A 20918-nucleotide genomic window follows, 5' to 3' on the forward strand; every position below is an offset into this window, starting at 1 on the left:
TCTTTGCAAAGATGAGGACTACTTTATTTGCTTGCAGCTTCTTATAATATAATCTGTTAACTTGTTTGGGTCTTTCCTTCACAAAGGAAAAATGTATGTTTTTTTTTTTATGTTTTATTTGTTTTGTTTTATTTTTTGTGCAAAACATGACTTTCCCAAGCTTTGTAGTAATGCTATATCCTGAATATTTTCTTCCCCAGTTTCAATAGGCCTTTGATGGTATATTAACAGGAAAAATGTTTCCTTTGCATTACTTATATTTTTAGCTTTGGAAATAACCAAAAGGATAAACTTATTCTTTTTCTCTCTCTTTACTACTTAAAAATTAGAGCCAGTGATAGCACAAGTTTTATTTTACTAGATTCTAAAACCATTTAAGTATATAAGTAAAGATGCAACAACTTGTGCCCACCATCCCAAAAGTGAGAAAGAGGGGAGGAAACATAGTAAAAATGTTTTTGATTTGTCTTGCAACCAGAGAGATGGTGATCCTTATTAGTAAAGAATAACACACTGTTGTCAAACCAGTCTTTTTTTAGTAGAGTATTTGTATTTTCCAAATATACCCAGTAATATGTTCAGTGATCAAAACTCAATGATTGCATACTCTTGTACTCTTTCAAAATGCTTAGCTCAAAGAGAAACTACAAGAAAAAGAGTGAAATAGATCAAAGGTAAAGTGAACTCATAACTTTTTCCATACTGATGATCTGTTAAATCAATAGGAGTAAACACTTCAATAAGCCTGCATTTGAAACGAAAACAAAATCAACAAACCACTAATTGAAAGACAAGATTTTTTTTTTTTTTTCTAAATCTTTGTAGAAGTCACTTTGTAAGTTGTTATATGAAGGGTATGTTTTAGGGAGATAGGAAGGTAATGTAGTAATATATCCACTTTGTCTTACCATACTTCAGTATGTACATGTTTGTGCAGTATGGTATAAATAAATTGCAATCCTTGTATGCAATTTTATGGCAGAAAACCTTTCAGCTTTTAATAAAGCCGGTCACATTGCAGAATTTCATCTAACGCTTGAAATTATGGGTGGAAAGTTGTGTTTAAAAAACAGAAAAAGAGAAAGGAAAAAAAATCCCTAAACTGTTCCTGTGTGTGTTCCTCTCTCGCTAATATTTACACTTTCTTCTAGCCCTGTAAGTATCTTTTGGTTTCACACTGTTGCCTGGCAGACAGTGGTAGGAATAACCCATAAAAGGATCTAAAAATAGTTAATAAAATATGAAATTTGGAAAAGCAAAACCCCTTTCATTCTTCTGCAGTCTAGTCCATCTCCTCTTATGTACAGTTGATGATTTTTCCAGATACAGATTTATGAACTCATGCAATTCATGAAAATAAATGATTTAGCAGCAAAATTTACACTAAGATTGCTATTAATGAAAAATTGGGCTTGTGAGTAAATTTTGACAAATATAGTTGATTGCAGATATATAAAGTATTTCAAAATCATGTTGAATTTAGTACCAAAATGTATTTGTCTGTTCTGTGCTTAGGTATATATGTGTATTTACTATACATGTTTTTCTTACTAAAAACATGTGAATGTCTGCTTTGAAATAAAACCTTAAGAACAATATAAGCCAGCACAAATATGCCGTAATGAATAATGTGTTTTCTTAGCGGCATCCCATGTAGAAAAAAATAGTGTTTCGCCAACCCTCTGGTCTTTTCAGCAACCTGTGTGTTGTAGGGTACTTAGCCATTGCTCTCTGAAGGTCTTTACCCAGTACTTACTCTTCTGAGGAACGTGACTGTTCTTTTTCAGAGCATGCCACAGCAACAGTAATGGTATTAAAGAATAACTGGTTTGGGGAACCTTTGCTACCACTGCCAAAACCATCTGTTAATTGTATGTGAGGTTATATGTGTAATTGTGAAATACCATTGTAGAAATTAGAATCGACAGTCATGTCTGCTATCAATAATAAGTAATACATTCACTAATGGAAAATATTTCTCAATTGATAGTTGCGACACAGCCCCCAAGTCTAATTTTTACTCTGATATTTTTCTCTAGGAAGTCATCAGAATCTAAAATGTCTGGACTTTTCTTACTGACCATCTCCTGTGTATGTTTTGAACTTGGAGCTTCTTATGTCTCTTTTTCATATGCTACAACTTATTTTGCAGTTTATTGTTCTGTTATCTTGACAGTCAATGAAATATTGTGTGTGTACACAAGGTAAAGAGCGAAGAGGAAGGGAATGGGGTGCTTGTTCAGCCTTCTTTTGAAGTGGACGGAGGGTTTTTGGGGCTGGTTCAGGAAGGCTTCTGGTTGCTTGTCATCCTTTCTGAAACTGTTTATTTCTGACCAGTGTTAAACATAAGACCCTGTGCATAACAGCTGTGCATAACACATACTCTGAAACTTCATTATTGACTTTTGCCAAGGGAAGAAGACCAGGTGGTAGACCACCCCATGTGCAGAAAAGCATCATGTTTAGGAATGGCTTGCATGAAAATAGAGCAAGTGGAAGAGGGGCTTTTCTGATTCTTGAGCAAGTACTGCTTGAAAATGCAGTATTGTAAATTTGTTATTCTGGTTTGTTTGTTTGTTTGTTTTTCTTATTTTTTTTTTCTTATTTGATTTGTACAGCCGTTTTGTCCTCAGGGAAAAGACTTCATTATCATCATTACAGTTCCTCCCCAAATTGCCCTTTAGACAACTTGATCAGCTTTCTTCATAGGAAGCACTATCAAAATGAACTGTTTTTTCTCACTTCTACATGTATTGTTCACCCCAAAGGGAATGTTAAGTGCCTCCTAGAAGTGCTGACTAATTGCTTACTTTTCAGGACATGTTTAAATCAAGTGACTCTATAGAGTTACTATAATTGCTAAACTCTTGTAAACCTTTCAGGTTGTAAAGGTTTCAGTTAATGAATGGAATTAAGAGTACAAAGAACTACAATACTTTTTATGACAGCTGAAGTTGATTTCTGGAATTAAGTACTTTACATGTTGGGGAAGATCTTCAGATTCAACGTGCAACCCTCCCCCAGCAGACATTTTTTTTTTCATCTAAAACCTTTCCAGGGAATACATATACTTTCTTTGTTATATGGATCTGCTTTTCTGCTTTTTTTTTTTTTTTTTTTTTTCTTCAAAAGCTGGCAACTAACACCTAAGTGCATCAAGCACAAAAAAAATCTTGTAGTTTCAATACAGGCATTACATCTACACATCATAACAAAAGATCCATGGGAACTGGTGGTCTTTGTTGCTGAGTTGTGGATATTATAAAAACAATACAAGGAAAGGAAAGCAGTTCTAATAATAGTTATAGCATATTTGATATTGTCAAAACAAACAAACAAAAAAACATTTTTATTACCAAAAACATTTCAGTAATAAAAAACTCACAATTTCTTTGTAAGACTTCAATGAAGGTTTTTTTTGTTTGTTTACATTCAAGTTAGTATTATCTAAAATTACTTTAGATGTAAATTCCAATAATTATGTGAATAACGGAAGGCTTTGCTTTGTGCCTTCTCTTGCCTGATGCCACATCTCCCTTGAGCAGATTGCATCTGGCTGAAATTATTTATGCTACTCCTCCACTGCTACTGACATGTTTCACAGGCAGCAGATTAGTGCACTCTGCTTATTTTTTTGGTGTATAGCCTGGCCTATGACAATCATGAATTAATTCTGAGGTTTTGTAGGTGACTTATATGGAAGTATTAAGCTGATATGAAATCTGCAAATGTGTGATTTTATTGCACAGCTCAAAGTATTCATGTCATTCTCTTCTCTTTTTGCCTCCTCTGGACGAGGTGAAGGAAGGTAACCAGAAAGTAACCAGAAACCCATGTATGTAAAACAGCAAAGGCTTGGAGAGGTGACCTCTCTTGTAAATCTTGCTGTGCTGGTTTTAGATGTTGCTTCCATTGACTGCCTATTTTCATCCTACTGCCAGAGGTTGCCAGGAACTCAGAAGAATATGCCAAGTTGTTTTCCTTGCTGTTCAGGCATTTAACTTAGTTTTCTCTATTTGTGGAAGGAGATGCAACAGATTTGGCTTGTTAGAAATAAAACTAGAGTGCACAGAGTTGATTTGTAAAGGATGAATGAATGTTGTTCTTAAAGACTCAAGTATTGTAAAGTTATAGGTGCTTTTAGCTCAAGGCAAGTTTGGAAATAAGCTTTCATCCCTACCTCCTTTGTTAAGTGCTTGGGCTAGAAAACGAGACTGTGGACTGGATCAGTTGAGGGCTGTGTTTTGCCTTCTGCCAACTTCACTGTGAATAAACTAGAAGCATCTTGAAACACCGCAGTTTGTCAAAAAATTGAGTTCATTGTTGGTGTTTTTTTTTCTTCCTTTTTTCCTTCCTTTTTTTTTTTTTCACTTGGTGTTTTGAGATTTGGATTTGTGCCAATGAAACTTGTGGATATGGTATTTTACATGATAGTCTATCGACAATTTATTAAGGTCACATTCAGGAGAATGGTTTAGCCTGTTAACATGTACCTTAATATTGGAGTGATAAGGGTGATAAGAATTGGTAAAATCGATGTGAGTTGGCCTGAACTATCAATGCATACTTCAGAAGTTTACATGCAGTGTTTGTTTTGTAAGTTAGAACCAAGTATTTAGACTGAGGTAGTAATTTCTGGTCTGTGTGAATAACCTCTGGTGATGAGTCTTTGGGCATACTTCTTTGTATCTGCATTTTCAATCCCTACAATTATAACTTAGCATCTAAGTCTAGACTATGAAACTAGACTGTTCTATTTTAAAAAAATAAATTGTGAACAAACAAGTTTTCACTAACTGTGTTTTGAATGAAGCTTTATACTGAGTGAACACAGGGAAAGTTATTTTTAAAATCATGATTTTATACTATAGTAAGCATTACTAGCTAGCATGTTAATTAAAACATACTTGTTCACACACCTTTAAAAATTAGAATGATCCTAAGACAGCTTTTAATAACTATTAACAGGAACTCAAAGGGTCCGTATTAATTTACAGCAGAAAGTTGTGATCTGAAATATTGTTCATTCTATGTTCTTGCTTAAGAAGTTCAAAGTAGTGTTATTGTAGGGGAAGCAGAGTGGATTTAAAGGAATGTCTGTGCTATTTCTAGGGAGGAGGCCAGAGTAAAACAAAACAGTCTTCCTCTCCCAACCCCTTAAATACAACTTATATAACTTGGAGGTGTTTATCATTAGCTTAGAGGCCATGACATCCACTGGTAGCCCATCCGTGTAGTAGAGAAAGAGCTTTCAATTGCTCAGTACAAAAACAAACACGTTGCAACTGACTCAGTATAACAATTTTTTTACAACAATTTCCAATTATTCTTATACCTCAGTTTAGGGAAGAGTTTTGTTCTTAATCTCTTTACCATTTTGAGGCAGGATTATTTTAGATTTTTTATGAAAATGATGATGAGCCTTATGGACAATGTGTGCTGAAGCAGATCTACACCAGAAGTTTATTTGCAAAACTATCCTGCAGTGAATACAGCTCACTGCAGTGCGTTTTAAACTTTCTTTGTTCATTCTGTGACCATCATCTTCCCTTTCTACATAAGCTTCACTGGCAAAAGCACACTTTTTGCCTTAATCTGAGTTTGTACTCATAATTTTTACTGCAATATTTTGGCCAACATACTGTATACCTCTCAAGTGCATTTGTAACAACCAGCAGAAATATATAAGATAGCCTGCCTTAGTCACAGCAGGTATGAAAAAAAAATCTTCATTTAAAATCAAGACAATGTTGTTTGTGGGTTTTTATTCCTTACAGCATTTGGGGAAGTGACTGAAATATGTCCATCTTAGAGTGTAAAGTTTGGTCCAAATTTTAGACCAAGGGATTTGATTTGTATTGTAGAAAATGGAGCAGAAAGTCAGCTTTGTTTCTTTGGGCAGTATTTTGTGGAGGAAGTTGATTGTTGAATTTATTTTGTTGACAAAAAAAGATTGATTTACTGCTCATTTCTTGAAAATAGATGATTAATTCTCTTGCTAGCATGATTTGAAACAGACTGTTCATATTCTTTAAATAAATTATGGATTAAATTTATTTATTTATTTTTTAAAAAATCACAGCATTCAGCTGTATGAAAGTTCAGCATGATTAACAAAGGAAAAAAAAATGTCTATAGAAGAACCATCTTTATTTGGCTTTGTTCCTGGAAAAAATAAGACTATCCCTGTGGAGAAAGACTGTATTTTAGTACTGTCTTCTCTGTAAAATGGTCAGATAAAATGTCATGGGATAATACATTGTACAGAGGATGTTGAGCAAATGCAGTTTTTTACAGTGCAGCTAGTAAGAAAGGAAGACATACTGGGGACATAAATTTTGAGTGGTCCTAATAAAATACCTATAATAATTGCGTATGGAATTTATGTTTATAGACCCCAGGATAGGAGAAGACGGTTCGCATTACAGTCCATATGCCAGGGTGCTGAGTTGGGTTGGTCTTTGAAGCGGTACAGTTCCACTGCTTCACTATCCATAAAAGACCTGAAAATGAGCTGAGCAAAGCAAAAGTTTGTGCTTTGGATTTCTGCTTGATGCTCAGAGAAAGAATTATCTCTGTTGTATTACTATAGTCTACCTGTCAAATTTCCAGTCTGTCTATTTCTTTAGTTGGTGACAGCTCCCTTGGAAGCTGTTTGTAAAACATCTGGCTGGGTTGTGGGTGTTTCATAATAAAGCAAAGCAATAGAAAAACCTAAGCCTTGTCCATGGGAGTTGCTTCAGGTGGACCAGTGATGCTATTTCCCACTAGTATTCTGGATCTTAAATTGTGTGCTTTAAATGCATATGTGTGGGTGAGAAAGTATATGTAATATGTATTTGTGGTGCCTGTCTAGTTAATTGTATCTTATAATTGAAACATGCTAATTGTGTTGTACGTTAAAATAAAGGAAAAATAAATAAATAAATCCAACAGGGGGGAAAAACAGCAAAATCATTTTTTTTTCCCCTTGGACTGATGAGTAGTAATAGAAAGAATACTACAAAATATTTTCTAGACCTTAATGTTTAATTAAAATCCTCTACTACTACTCTCTTCAAAATTGTCAACATCCATTCTGGATCACCCCCCCAGCCTTCCCCCCTCCCCTCAGTTCTCACTCTCTTCTTTCTTTCCCCAGGGTTGTTAAACACATACTTTACATTTTCATTTCTCATGGGAAATTTGTCATTTCTCACTTTTACATCTTCATTCCATGTTTCAGCATCAGGTATTTCTTCTAATAAGTTTTCTCTGTCACTTTAAGCAAAAAGTGGTAAAGATAGGAGATTATGCAACTGAGAGCACGGTTAAGACTGTGAGTGTTTTTTCTAAATAAATCCATGCAAGTGTGAAATTTATTTTTTCTTATTTAAAGGATAAGCATTATCTCTGCTCTAGCAGGTAGTAGTATTATCCTAAAAGAAATGTGTGCTTCAAATTAAGTTCACGCAATTCTCTTGCTGTGTACTGTAGTGATGCTTTCATTTGCTGTAGAATAAAACTCTTATCATTGTCTACATTTAAATGAACTTCTGTGTAAGCTAAAATATACTATTTTGATTTTTTTTTTTTAATAATTATTTTCAGCATGCTTTGTTCTTACATTAAAAAAAAAGAAAAAAAGATGATTATCTTTCTGTGGAGAACACATTTGGATCTAAATATAAGCCTGATTAGTCCAAGGTAAAAACTAATCAGGAAAGAAAATGCTCAAAAGGTCTATGTGATATATAAAGCAGTGGGCTTCTGTAAGCCTCAGACTGTAAGGAAATCTTGCAAGGATGCCTTCAGGTGTGTAAAACAAAACTCACATATTTTTTGCTGTAAACACTTGGAAAGCAATGGAGCTCAAGTTGTTGGTAACAATCCAGAGTTGTCTGTTTTTGTTGGGTTGGGGAGCAGGGGGGAAATTGCTGCTTCACCTGACCATAAGGTCTCACTTAAATGTTCCATTAACTGTAAAAAGGGTCGTGTGTTGATTTTACTGTGCTTTCCTGATTAAACAATTTGTCATTTTATTGTCGTAGTCTGACATGCTATTTTAAACAGTATTAAATGTTGTGCTTATTGTGGCCAGAACTGATCTTTGGAGGTTCTGACTGAGAATGTCTATTGGCCCCTAGGCATGCATAAAACTAGTTGCTTGATTGAGGGGAATGATTGCTGAATGCGATGCTCAAGCCAGCGCTCATCATTGAGCTGGCAGACTCATAGCTTCTTGGCTAAATAGTCAACAGTGAAACCAGAGATTTGTTTTAGTAAAGGTCTGATCACTGCTCATAACCACTAAAAGCTTGAGTATTAAATAAATTATATAGGCCTAATCATCATTTTATAGCTACAAACCAAATTTGGATTTAAAGAGACAGGTACTATGAAAGCATGAAAGTATAATGTGTTCTTGAGGTTTGACAGAAATTTCTTACTTAACTGGAGAAGAATTGTCTCCTTGCATTAAAATGTACTTCTTTTTTTGAGACAGAAATGAGACTTGGAACACTGTGAGTTCCTAAACAGAGTTCTCTATATAAATGTATTTATTTTAGCTTCATTAAAATCAGAGAAATTTTGTCAACTAATGTAACCAGAGCATTTTGCCCACAGTTCAGTAAGTAGCTGAAGGGTAGTCTTGTTGGTAACTTTGAAACAGAGAGAAGCTTTTTCATGTCATATCCCAAGTTGCCTGATGTTGATCAGACACCCTATATGCCATGGCCCTGCTGTAGCCTGTTCTGTCTTCTCTAACTAAATAAAAAGGAAAATCCAGGTCAGAGGAAAACAGCAAATGTGTTGGCTTTCCAATGTCCATGGGGACATACCTGAACTGGAGCCAAGCAATGACTAGGAGAAAGGCTCAGTGACTTTGAGTTTTGATGGGCTTTGTGGTCGTCCAGGGGTTCTACAGATACAGAGGCAGAAGTTTTCCCATTTTCTTCAATGAGAATAGGATTATAGATGCCAAAAGGCCACCCTTGCAACATGGTGGGAAGATTAAGATCTTTGAGCTCTGGTTCTTATTTAAATTCTTTGTCTCTGTCACTCTTCTCCTTTTGAAGCCTGGCCCTATGCAAACAACTGCTAGTAATCTCAAGTTGAATTTCTCATTGGTGGCTGTGAAAGTATTAGGTTTCTTCTATGACTCTCCAAAACACAAAATGGAGACAGACTGTGCATTTGTGTAGTTTGGGACTCTTTCCTGCCACCTGCATGGTTTGTAAAATCTTCCAAAAAATCTCACTCATTCTCTTCATCTTCTGTATAAACCACATTTTAAAACCTCCCTTAGAGAATTTGATGTGTTATACCCTAGAAATGCATGACCTCAGCCAAAACTTGAGTAAAGAGAAGTGACTTTGTAAAGATGGTGGGCTACATTATGTTTGCACACGCATGCAGATGGTTGTTGATGTGTGTGTATGCATATTTTATCTGCGGAGTTCACACTAGTGTGAATATTAACAGTACATATACCAAACGAACTCCAGATAGGAGGTGTCTGAAATCTGCTTCAGAAGTTGTTTTGTTAAAAACTGAACAGAGCTGCAGAAGAACTTTGCTTGGGTACAGGTCTTTCAAAGGCTAAAAACTTTATATTTTATCTGGTGACCTTCTTAGTCGTACATTATTTGACTGTTAAGTTGATCTTGACAGGACTATTCCTACAAAATTAAAAATGTACTTGAGTGTTGTGAAGGACCCAAGCAGGATACTGCTGGATACCAAGCAGTTTGTGGTCCTGAAGCCAAGAGGCTGAAGTAGTTGACAGTGTTTTGGAAGGATAAAAAGATGAAGAGACAAACTTCTTAGTTTTTTACAAAGAAGTAGATGCTCTAAGAAGTAACTATGAAAATTAAAAGTGAGATTTGTTATATTGGAAAAAGCTGTCTGACGGCTCTTTTACAGGCTACCAGAAGTCCTATATTTAAGACTAGACAGGAAAGAAAGTGACTCTGAAAAATAAAATAAGACCATTTCTGAAATCAAGCAGAAGATCATCCATGTTAGTTACTACATGTTAGTTATTTAAATCTTTATTTGAGTTCTGCCTGTCATATTACAGATTAAAAAGTCTAATCTTAGGCTCCTGCTTGTGAATGATTTGGCATAAGACTCTTCTATTGTTAATTTCCAAGTCTGAGTTTGCTTGGGAATTGTCATCCCTGAATTCACAATTGCCTGCTCAAGTAAGAAAAACTAATTATTTTGTGCAAATGAAAGCGTTTGCAGAATCAGTTAGCTATAAAGTAAACTTATGAAGAGAATAGAAAATTATTTCTAATTTGCTATTTTAAAAGTTATTAATATTACAGAAATAGTTGTGGTCTATAAAATTTATGCATGAGAAAGGATAGTTAATGCAAATATTTGCATCTTGAAATAGAGGAAGATGAGAATTGTTAATACATATTTCTCAAGATTATCTAATTTTTTCTCACTCACTCTCTGCCACATTTCCCCCCACCATGTACACTATCCACTTTCTAGACCAAACCTTTCAGTTTTCAAAGTATACTTTACATTCAGCTTCTTGAGGGGAATGTGTATAGCAAACATGTGCCATGGGTTGTTTTTTTTTTCCTCTTTGTTAAAGTTCTAGTTTCCAAAGCATCTTAAAGATGGCTCTTAGAATCTGTCTTGCGTACTGCCTAATTTTTCAAGCTTGCTTGTTGTGGTAGAACATAAGGGTAGGATAGATAAAATCACAGCATTAATAGTTATTTTGCTATAACAGTGTTGAGTATGCTGGTTTGGTAGAAGACAGTTTTTTCCACAAAGAGAGTTTGTGGCATTCCAGTGTCCAGACTTAAATGATTGTTTTCTTATTGCAGGACCTAGATGCTATATGAAACTTCTTTTCACTAACTGCTGAATATTAACTTCAAGTGTTTTCCGTTGAGATGGTTGTGGTGGTTTTACTTGGGTGGGCAGCCGAGCTCCACCACAACCACTCTCTCTCTCTTCCTCAAAGAGGAGTGGGGAGAAAATACGATGAAAAGAGCTCAAGGGTTGAGATAAAGACAGGGAGATTGCACAGTAATTATTGTCACGGGCAAAACAGACTCAGCATAGGAAGACAGTAAGATTTATTGCCTATTACTAACAAGCTAGAGAAATGAGAAACAAAGGAAAGAAACCAAAAGCACCTTCCCCCCCATCCACCCTCTTCGACCTCCTCCCCCGAGCAGTGCAGGGCAACGGGGGAATGGGGGTTACGGTCAGTCTATAGCGCTTCTCCGCCACTCCTTCTCGGTCACTCTCGTCCCCTGTGCTGTGGGGTCCCTCCCACGGGATGCAGTCCTTGCTGAACTGATCCGGCATGGGCTTCCCACAGGCAGCAGCTCTTCAAGAACTACTCCAGATATGGGTCTGTACCACAGGGTCCATCCCTCAGGAGCAAACTGCTCCAACCTGGATCCCCCACGGGCAGCAGCTCCTGCCAGGTCACCTGCTCCTGCGTGGACTCCTCTCCACGGGCTACAGGTCCAGCCCGGAATCTGCTCTGGCAGGGGCCTTCCACAGGTCGCAGTCTCTGTTCGTGCAGGCCCACCTGCTCCAACATGCTCTCCTCCACAGGCTGCAGCGCGGAACCCTGCTCCACCGTGGTACTCCATGGGCTGCAGGGGGACATCCTGCTTCACCATGGTCCTCACCACAGGCCGCAGGGGACTTCTGCTCCGGTGCCTGGAGCACCTCTCCCCCTCCTTCTTCACTGACCTTGGCGCTTGCAAGGCTGTTCCTCACTCCTCTCACTCTCCCAGCTGCTGTGTGGCACAGCGTTTTTTTTCCCTGTCTTAAATATGCTCTCACAGAGGCGCAAAACAACATCACTTATTGGCTCGGCTCTGGTCAGCAGTGGGGCCCTTACCAAACATGGGGCAGCTTCTAGATCCTTCTCACAGAAGCCACCCCTATGGCCCCCTGCTACCAAAACCTTTTCACATAAACCCACTACAATGGTAAACAATAAGATTGAGCTTAATCTATGTATTTTTCTTTTAAGTAAGACCAAAATCATATTAAAAACAGTGTAAGGGACAACTGCTATCCCCTATTTAAGTATAAGCCAAATCTGAGTAATAAAATGGAGTTCTGGTGAGAATTTGAAAAATGCATGAGCTAGGTGATGAGAACAAGTATCAAACTGAGTGCTTGATGATTTTTGGTTAAATGGTTGTTTTCACCATTCTCTGTTGCTTCTAGGTAAGTTTCTTACGGTGTGACCATTGTCAAGAAGTTTACATAAACATGCAAGACACAGCTTGTCAAACATATGTTCAGTGACTGCTTGACTAGTGTTTTTCTGATGGAAAAAGTTCTGGCTCCTTTTTTTAGAAACAATAAGAAAAATCTATGGGAACAGCTAGCCTTTCTATGACTGACTTTGAAGCAGTAACATGACTTGTTTCTCCATTTGAGGCCATCCCTCTGGAATTGTGATGTCACTAAGTTCTGGCATCTGTTTTCTCAGTGCTGTCAAGTGCCATGCATTAATCTTAACTAAGATAGTTTGGTGTTTCCCGTTGTGTGTCTGACTGCCAAATTGTCAGTCTTTTAAAAATAAATAACTAAATAAATGATGCTTTCCAAAATTATGAAGTGATTTGAACAGTCACTGTATCCAGGGAGCCAACAGATTGCAGGCAAGGAATGTACAGATCGAGCCTTTTGACCTTCAGTCATTTCATTTCTCTTAGAGTTACCCTGTTTGTGTAACTGAAGACTATTTTAATGTAGCTGTGTTTCTAAGCCGTGACAAGAAATCATATGAGTTAATTAAGTGGTAATTACGGTCTGGTGCTATCTCCATCTAGACACTGGTAGGCTGAGTTATGCAATTCACATACCCTGTTATATAGTGGATTTGATTACAACACCTTATTCAGTGTTTCAGCAACAGGAACTGTTGACAAGAATGGCCATGCCCAATTTTGTTTCAGAGCTTCTGTGTCTTATTTATCCAAGACCTTTTTTAATGGAGAGATTTGTTACCCTTTTTAGAACTGAAGTGCTATGGTCAGCTGATGAATTCAGAGATGGTAGTAAGGTATCTGTAGCATTCTGTTTTGGGGCATGGAATTGCCCTTCAACAATGGTAAGAAGTTTAATAGTAGAAGAGTTCTATTTTTTTTTTTTTCCTGTCTGGAATTCAGTTTTATTTTAGTCTTGATCTTTCTTTCACAGGTTTGACTGAATTCAAAGTCTGTATCTAGTGCTGTGTATGCTAACTGTTGAAGTAGGAAAGGATGAAAGTGGAGTGGAAGAATGAAGGAAGCTCTAATTTAAATAAAGACTTGTCTTGAAGAAAATGTGACATGATAAAGCGTTTTCCACAAAAACATGTGAACACCAAATCTCTATCTTAGTCCTTTCTTCCACTTTTTGGAACCCAAAATGATTTGCTACCGTTCCTCTTATCAGAAGTAGAGTTGACTTTGCATGTCATAAAATGAACTTTTGTTTTTGTTTTTGTTTTTTCAAGTGTTCCTTTGCTTTTTCAGACTTTAATCTGCATTGTAGCATTGTAGTATTGTCTTATGCCACTCTTGACATGTTTCAGAGTACATTGGATCATTGGATGAGTTTGTTTAGAGAATAGAGAAACAGCTCTCTCTCTCTCTCTCTCTCTTTTTTTTTTTTTTTTTTTTGGTCACAGCAGTGGTCAAAATGTGTCAGCAGAAGTAAGCTGAATGATCCCACAGACAAACTCTTGTCGCTGCCAAAAGAAAAATAACATTCAATTGAACTGGTGTTTTAATGGTAATAGTACATGCAATTCACTAATAAAGTTGTCTTCCCAGACTGGCAAAAATTTCCAAGGTGACTGTGAGTGGGCTGGATGTACTGTACTGGGATACTTGTTCATAAACATAGACAGGCCTTTTTTTTTTTTTTTTTTTTTTTAAGGATTTTTCTATTTTATGTAAAAACATTCAAGTAGAATACTTTAGTGTGTATGGTTTGTGGAATGATTGTGTGAATGATATGTATACCTACACACGAAAATGACAGTTGCTAGGCTGGAACCCAAGTCTACTTTGAGGCACCTGTGGTCTCATGCACTTGGTTAACTGGTTGGTGGGTAGAGGGTGTGCGCCCACCCACGGCACAGAACTACTTGACTGACTCTTTCTAGCTGCAAGAAGTGGTCTGAACAACTCATGCAGGAGATGGTCTGATCTGCTCTGTGTAGGCTACAGGATGCCTTTTCAAAGTGTTGAAGCCCACAGACTCAGGTCGAAGCCAAGGTGATTGGGAAGTGGTGGCTTGATGGCAAAGCGTGACTCCTTTCATCCAGGTCTTGTATATTCTCAGATTTTTGACCTTTCCTTGGAGATGGCAAAAACCATGTCAGTCAAGCAGCTGATATTTTGTTTTTGTCCCCTTGTAGTGCTGAGAAGGCTCCCCAAGCACTGCAGTTAGGCATCTAGTGTGAGGACACCTGGGGTCTATGGGGGTACAGAACAAGTCATAATGTACAGCTGTGTTACTTAACTGTGGATGTCTTCTGAACTAAACCATAGTATGAGCCACGTAGTGAGAAGATATTTGTTTTACAGAAAGTTATTGAGATTCTAGAACAATAAAGGTGGTTGTTGTGGAGTGTTGTGTGGTTTGTTTATAAGGTAAATATTTCTTCTCCGTGTTTAAGCATATTGATGACAATTTAAAGATCACAAAGCCTGAAGTAGGCAATAGCTTAGGGGTATGTTTAATTGATGGTTTGTCATCTGTAAGGGCATGAGCTTACATTTTCAGTATAATAAAAGTCTAAATGGTAGCCTGGGGAATGGTGGTGGTATGGAGCAAGGAAGCCTGGCAACTGGATATTTTAGTTGAGGGTCAGATGGTATTAAATGTAAAGTTAAACGCTGTCAAACCAGTTATGAACAGGAGACAGGAGACATCTCAAAAGAAAGGTTTCTGCAAGCAACCCTTGGTATAATGAAAGCATAGCTCCTGTGTTTATAAGGAAATCATACCATGATATAAAGTAATAGGTTTCCAGACTGTGTAATCGTTCTTAAAACATCAGCAGGTATTTTCCACAAATAAGATCTGCATGTAGAATAAAAACAATATGGTTGGGTTGCATCATCTTATGTTGCAGAGTTTATTTCTTCAGGAACACTTATGTACAGATAGCTGAAGACATTATGCCATGAATTGGCAATAGTTACAAGCATGCAATTTTACAAAAGCATTACACATTCAGTGGTGTAATGTGTTTAAAAAGACAATTTTGATAGGGGTGAGGTCTGCCTTAATACTATAGTTGGGTGAAAATGATTTGTGTATCACTTGATAAATAGACTGTTTGCTGCATGCTGATTACTGAAACTGCAGCAGTTGCTGATTACTGCAACTTTTTTTTTTTCTTTTCTTTTTTTTGGGTAAAAGATATGGGAGATAAAAAAAATCTGTTCCTGATTTTTCCTTGATTATTATTTTTTCTGGGGAGAAAGGGGGTGGCAGGGGAGAGGGGAGCAGAGAAAAATCGTTATTCCTGCCATAGGTTTCATCTTTAATGTCGTGTCTATTCACTAAAACTAATTTATTTTCCAAACATTTGCTGTTTAGATGTTTTGTGAGCACAGTGTTGCTCTCTCCGCTTCCTTTCTTCCCCTGCCACTCTTGCAGATGCCTGAAACAGGTATGGAAATTCTGCCTGAATTGCTGAAGCCAATGTTATGCCAGCCTTCCGTGACTGTGTTTTAACACATGAAGCAGCAGCTGTGCTGATGCATTCAAAGTACCAGTATTGCTTGTCAAACAATTTAGATAAATTGAGATGTGAAAAAGCAAAAATGGGTTACAAAACCTGGAAAAAGTATAAACATTGTTGGGAACACTTTGAGGGAGTTGAGACAGTTTTAAGGAATGTTTGTGGTATAAGCACTCCTTTCCATTGCTGCATCCCCAAATGCAAAAACATGGTGCTAATGTGCCACTAAACTGTTTATAAAGAAACAGAGCTGCTAATCCGTCTTCCTAGTTTGAGAAGATGAATTATATAAACTACATTAGATGATGAAGTAAGAGCTGAAGCTTTCATTAAAGGATTTCCAGTTTGTTAATGTAGGCACAGAATTATCTGACAACTTATTTTTGTTGGAAAATGCCGATTCATCAAAATTGAAACTTTTTGTGGAAACACATTTTGACAACTTTTCGTTAGATTATCATCCTGTTTCACGTTGTTGGAGCCTTGGGTTTCCATCTCTGTTGCAGCCATATCACACTAACTAGTTGGAAGCTGGTAAAACACTAATTTTCAGCTGAGGTAGTGTTGTGATCTCTCTATCCAGTTAGATCTTTCTATTTCAAATGTTACTTTTAATTGTTGGTCTATTTCAGTGAATACTCTACCTCTACTCCTTGTAAACTTTGTGTTTGTTTCACTGATTACAGCAAGACTTAGTTTAAAGTTAAACACTTCCAGCAAAAGGAACACTATCACCCTTTCTATATCCCCAGTTCTCATTTCTTTGTCAGCTCTTCATCCTGGCGCTTTGGTTGGTGCTACTCTGGGCACTGCCTATAGAACAGGTAGGAGTAATGCTTGCCTAGGTCACCAGAACTTTAATACCTGTCTTGCAGATCCTGAAAGGTAAGGGGAGGAAAAAACTTAACAGAGAGGAATTTGATGAATATGTGTGTGTGTGTGTGTATATATATATTTTAGGAGATAGAAACAGGGCAGCAGAGGAGAGATGGGTTCTTTTTGCATTGTCAGAAGTTTTAGCTTCATATGTTGGTTGAGTTGTACAGCTTTGCTTTTAGATTCTTGTTGTCATATAGGAATGCTAATTATCCACTGACTGTTTTCAGAGGCAATCTTTTCAACAGTTACTAATCTGTCTCTGTGTCTTGTAATGTTTTCTCAGTGGTGTTTTTTCTCTAAGGTTATTGCAATTTTTAAGGTTATTGTGAAGGTGTGTGTCACTTCCACTAACAGTCTGATTTTCATGGTGACATACCACGTCCCCACTATGAAATGCAAAGCATTTTTCTTTCTTACTTGCCAAAAGCAATGTCACTAAACTGCAACCAGCAGCCTTCTAATTCACCCTGTGATTTGTTCATCTTTTGTCTGATTACTAAGCAGCTTATTTTGTGAAAGTCATATTGTCTTAAATATATGAGCAGCTGCAAAGGAGGAAATACACACAGTTGCTTAACAGATCCTTGTTGCCACTTGATATTCTTGCTTGGTTATCTTTCAGCACAGGATGCATTCTTGCTTCTAAAGGTAAGATTGGGAAGATAGAAAAGCACATTGCACTGCCAAAATAAATAATTTGTGGGTCTCTTCCACCACTCCAGTCTCATAAGGACAGCTGTTAACTAATTGTTTGATCTGCTTAATGTGTGGGGATTGGGTACTATTTTGATGGGACAGTATAATTAATGACAGGTGGCACTGCAAACTAATACTTGTTTTCTGTGATAATTTTGGGTTAACTATGCACAGCTAAAAAGCTTAAAAAAGCCAGTCCTGGCACAGGCTAGTGCTTCAGCAGAGGGTTTAACCAAATAAAGAGTGAGCAGTTCCCTTCAGTGGTAGTACAAGAGCTACTCTTTCTCTGTAGAAGCAGCTTTAGTGAGGGCCGCGATAACTGTCTAGCCTTCCACATATTTTATGCCATGGATGTTCTGTGCCTTTAGCTACCTCTGCTGATGTGATTAGAAGCCAAAATGTGTTGCAAGTGTGGAAGACTTGCTGGTGGGTAGCAACTCCACTCTGGACCTTGGGCCTTGTGTATGTATGGAAGGAAGGCCTTGTGTAAGGAAGATGGTTGCTGCAGAATTTTGGTGTACCCTTAATTAGCTCCTCTGAGGTTATGGGTTTATGTATCTGAGCTTTGTGTGGCTGAGGAGAGAGACCAATGTTCAAAGCTCTGTAAGAGGATTTTTTACACTGAGTGTATCAGTTTAGGTAATGTTAAGATAGCAATGAGCACATGCACACAGAAATTTGATGGATCTAGGAGCTGATACTCTAGAAATGAGAACAAACACCATTGGCAGCTAGTATGTCTGGTGTATGTGTGTGTAAACACTGTAGATATGCAAAAAAAAAAAAAAAAAAAAAGTCCCAATCTGATCTTCGCAATTTGTTGCTCAATTTCAGCCACATCAGGGTCCCCAGCATCACCTCCTTGTGGTAACACAGTGGCAATGGTGCAGGTTTCTCTTCCCTAACAACATCCACATGGGACAGACATGCTCCAAATACTGTACCTGCTGCCTCTGTTTTAGTTAAACTTCAAGGAATCCAGAAGTGACCTGCTTCTAACTAGAAGACCAATTTATTTATTTAATTCCAGTGTTCATAGAAAAACATTTTTCATTAGTGTTTTCTTTCTTTGTTTTCCAGAGGTTTTGCCCATCACTCAATTTTAGAGTGGTTATGCCTTGTCCTAGAAGTAAGGCAAAAGGAGAGGGTTTAGGTAGGGTTTAGGTTTTAGTTCATCACACAGGATGTGCAACAAAAAAAGCAGCCCTTATATCTAGTTTCTAACTTAATATGATTTTTCTTTTAACAGATAATGCGTGTAGTTTATTTAAATGACCTCAAAAATACTTGCTCTGGAAAAAAATCTTCAGTTTTGACAGCAGTTTCGTATCTCTATAGGAGCCTTCTATGGAAGGGGAGATGATGTCTCTGCTTAAATAGCAGAAGTTGATACTTTCACTTGGTGCCAGATATAACTGCCTCATTGACATCAGTCTGGGTTGGTGACTCTTTACCTCTAAAGAACAAAAACCCAAATAGTAACCTCTCTTGTTATAATTTAAGTGAATGCTGAGCTCTTGCCAAGCTGAGCAAAACTTGTTTCCTTCACTGTCATCTCGGACCAGAAACAGAGTTTGTGCCTTTCTGTTTGAAAGTTACCAGAAAAAGGATCTTTGAGGGGTGATGTTCACATGCCTTCCTTAGGTATCCAGCTTGCCGAGTTAAGTTAGCCAGCTCAACTCCCTTTGTAGTCGCTGGAGAAGGGTGTTTTTTTTCTTTGGGTTGAGTCCAAGCAATACTGTAACCTCTGCAAGAAACCGCTTCTTTTCCCCTCCTTAGTGCATGGGCTGAGCTGGCTAGCTCATCCTGATGAATTAGGGTCTAAAGCTGGATGTTGTGATTAATGCCACTCGTCCTCAGAGGACACTCTGATTGTTTGAAACTAATATCAAATCATTTCAGTGCCAGCCTTGGCGATCTCAATTGTTTTTATCGATGTACCGGGTCTGGCTGGGATGTTAACTTTCCCTGCGGCAGCCCATACAGTGCTGCGCTCTGCACTTGTAGCTAGAACAGCAGTGGTATCACACCGGTGTTGTGCCTGCTGCTGAGAAGTGCTGGCACAGCATCAGGACTCTCTCTAACCCTCCTAGGGGGTGGGCAAAAAGTGAGAAAGAAACATCACCAGGGCAGCTGACCTAAACCAACCAAAGGGATATTCCATACCATATGATGTCACACTCAGCAATAAAAGGTGGAAAAAGGAAGAAGAGGGGAGGGGTGGGCTCTCGTTGTGTCTGTCCTCCTCCCGAACACTGGCTGCGTGCGTTGAGGCCCTGCTTCAAGGACGTGGTCAAGCATCGCTCATTTGTGGGAAGTAGAGAGTAATTTCTTTCCTCTGCACTTCCACATAGCCTTTACTTGTTTTGTTTTGTTGTTCCCTTTCCCCCTCCCTCTTCCCGTTTCCCTTTTTTCCCTTTAGTTGAATTGTTTAATTAATAATAATATTTCCTTAATAATATTTTTTCTCTTTAATTAAATTATCCTTATCTCAGCCCGTGAGTTGTTCTTTCCTTTACTTCTTCCTTTCCTCACTTGAGGAGGGGGAGTGAGAGAGCGGTTGTGGTGTTCAGCTGCCTAGCATGGTAAAACCACCACAATCGACCATAAAAAGAAAGGCAAAAATATACATTCTTCTTTAAAAAATACTTACAGTTTAACAATCAAGTTTAAAATAATAATAATAATAAAAAACTCAAATAAACCTAGTAAGTGTGAATTTATTGGATAATTTCTTCATGTGGTGTAAAAGGCTGAGCAAAAGGGTCATTTCACTGTCCTACAACAGTTCAAGAAACTAGAACTTCATAGTAATCCCAGCATTGGAGGCATCCTAATAGACATTGACCTTGAATCAGTAATGCAAGTCTGACTTGCATATATTTTAGACTCTTGTGGTCATTAAAGCACTGTTCCTGATAAAACTGTGATGAAGGCAAGAACCTTTGTATTTCATCTCCATTAAAATAACTGTTTTATCTCTGAAGCAAAATGAGGCCTAATATATATATATTTTTTCCCTTTTAATACTAGTCCTCATAGTTGTTACAGCATTCATTTCCAAAGCAAATTCAGAAAATCTTCTGTTAGGCTTTGCAGCCCAAGGTAGTGGGGCACAGAAGGGTTCTGTGTAGAGAGGACTTTTGTACTCAGACTCTTAAGGCGCTAATACAGCCATCAGTATGTACAGCCCTTCAATTTGGTGTGTTACTTGGAAGTTCAGCTTCTTTGCTTCCCTGAGTATAGAGGAGAGTGTACAGCATTGTGAAGCATGGCTTAGGCTCCTATTCTTGAAAATGGCTATTAGAAAGACTTGATTACAGATTGAATTCTTGCTTGCATGTAAAAGCAATTTCTCCAATGGTTATGTCAGCTCATCTAGCTGATCCTGAAGATGTTAGAAAACTGTCAGTGGGAAGAGTATCAGTATCTTAAGAGCCCCCTTTCTTCTGAATTATGAGCTGTGAGCTAGGGAATGGTGGTGTTACTGGTGTAGGGAGCTGGTTAGAAGCAGCTTCAGCAGCTGGGGCTAGCCCTAGCCAAGTCCATTTTCTTTCCCTGTGCTATGAAAAAGCTGCAGTACCTATTTGCTTGGATTGTTAATTAGGCAAGTTAA

At 37.7% G+C, this 20918-nt stretch overlaps 1 protein-coding gene across 1 annotated transcript in view; it reads left to right on the plus strand.

Moving 5' to 3' along the window:
- The window catches only part of LRP6 (LDL receptor related protein 6), a 128108-nt gene that overhangs the window by 15402 nt on the left and 91788 nt on the right, over positions 1-20918 (plus strand). The window lies entirely within an intron of this gene.

This window comes from Oxyura jamaicensis, chromosome 1, assembly GCF_011077185.1.
Source record: "Oxyura jamaicensis isolate SHBP4307 breed ruddy duck chromosome 1, BPBGC_Ojam_1.0, whole genome shotgun sequence".
Classification (NCBI taxonomy): domain Eukaryota; kingdom Metazoa; phylum Chordata; class Aves; order Anseriformes; family Anatidae; genus Oxyura; species Oxyura jamaicensis.